At 50.1% G+C, this 1,846-nt stretch overlaps 1 pseudogene across 1 annotated transcript; it reads left to right on the forward strand.

The window, feature by feature from the left end:
• The first annotated feature begins 410 nt into the window (after nucleotides 1-410).
• Nucleotides 411-1,612, forward strand: LOC308614049 (poly(rC)-binding protein 2-like; annotated as a pseudogene). Its single transcript has one exon. The product of its transcript is annotated as a poly(rC)-binding protein 2-like (transcript).
• The last annotated feature ends 234 nt before the right edge of the window (nucleotides 1,613-1,846 follow it).

Raw genomic sequence — 1,846 nt, forward strand, 5'->3', positions numbered from 1 at the left:
CCACATTTTGGTTTTCCATTCATGTGTCAGTGGACGTTTAGGTTGCTTCCACCTTTGGCTATTGTGAACAGTGCTGCTATGAACATAGGGATACAAATACCTCTTTAAGACCCTACGCTCCCAGACCAGCTGAGGCAGCAGCCAGAGCACGCTCTCTCCCGCCTGCCCACCCTCTGCTGCCCTCCACTCGCCCAGGGGTCTCTTTCGCCCTTCCTCCACCCCCTCCTCTCCCTCCCCCTCTCCCCTCCCCCTCCTCCCCCTCCTCCTCCTCCTCCTCCTCGCCTCCGGAGGGGCCCCCTTGCCTTCCTGCCAGCCCCTATTTTTCCGCCCCGGCCTCCCGCCCTTCCCCTTCCCGCTGGCTCCTTTTTTCCCCTCCGTCGTCTCGCCTGCAGTTTTTGGCTTTCACCCCCACCAGTGACCAAAGACTTGACCACTCAGAGTCCAGCTCCTCAGAACACTGCTTGACATGGACACTGGTGTGAATGAAGGTGGATTAAATGTCACTCTCACCATCCGGCTACTTATGCATGGAAAGGAAGTTGGCAGTATCATCGGGAAAGAAAGGAGAATCAGTTAGGAAGATGAGCGAGGAGAGTGGTGCACGTATCAACATCTCAGGAGGGAATTGTCCTGAGAGGATTATCACTTTGGCTGGACCCACTAATGCCATCTTCAAAGCCTTTGTTATGATCATTGACAAACTGGAAGAGGACATCAGCAGCTCTATGACCAGTAGCACAGCTGCCAGTAGACCCCCAGTCACCCTGAGGCTGGTGGCCCCTGCTGGTCAGTGTAGCTCTCATTGGGAAAGGTGGTTGAAAGATCAAAGAAACAGGAGAGAGTACAGGGGCTCAGGTCCAGGTGGCAGGGGATATGCTCCCCAGCTCGACTGAGCAGACCATCATTCTTGCTGGCATACCACAATCCATCACTGAGGGTGTGAAACAGATCTGCGTGGTCATGTTGGAGACTCTCTCCCAGTCACCCCCCCACAAAGGGTGTAACCATCCCATACTGGCCCAAGCCTCCAGTTCTCCGGTCATCTTTGCAGGTGGTCAGGACAGGTACAGCACAGACATGGACAGTGCGAGCTCCCCACACCACCCCGTCCATGTGCCTCAATGCTGACCTAGAGGGACTGCCTCTAGAGGCCTACACCATTCAAGGACAGTATGCCATTCCACAGCCAGATTTGACCAAGCTGCACCAGTTGGCAATGCAACAGTCTCATTTTCCCATGACACATGGCAACACCGGATTCAGTGGTTTGGATGCATCTGCTCACACTACTTTTCATGAACTCACAGTTCCCAACGATTTGATTGGCTGCATAATCGGGCGTCAAGGCGCCAAAATCAATGAGATCTGTCAGATATCTGGGGTGCAGATCAAAATTGCGAACCCAGTGGAAGGATCTACTGATAGGCAGGTTACCATCACTGGATCTGCTGCCAGCATTAGCCTGGCTCAATGTCTAATAAATGTCAGGCTTTCCTCAGAGACAGGTGGCATGAGGAGCATCCAGAACAATGCAGATTCATCCATAATCCCTTTCTGCTGTTCATCACTACCCATGATCCATCTGAGTACAGTCAGCGATTCCAGGTTTTAAATAGTTTGTAAATTTTCAGTTTCTACACACTTTATCATCCACTCGTGATTTTTTAATTAAAGCATTTTAATTCCTTTCTCTGTTCAGCTGCTAATGCTGAGATCCATATTTCATTTTATAAGCTTCTCCTTGTTTTTTGTTTTTTGTGTGTTTTTGGCTCATGAACTTTTTGTTTGTTTGTCACAGAAATGTGAGTGGAATATTAATACATTTCAGTTTATTTCTGTAATGTCA

The sequence above is a fragment of the Mesoplodon bidens genome, assembly GCF_964165515.1.
Source record: "Mesoplodon bidens genome assembly, chromosome: 3".
Taxonomy (NCBI): Eukaryota; Metazoa; Chordata; class Mammalia; order Artiodactyla; family Ziphiidae; genus Mesoplodon; species Mesoplodon bidens.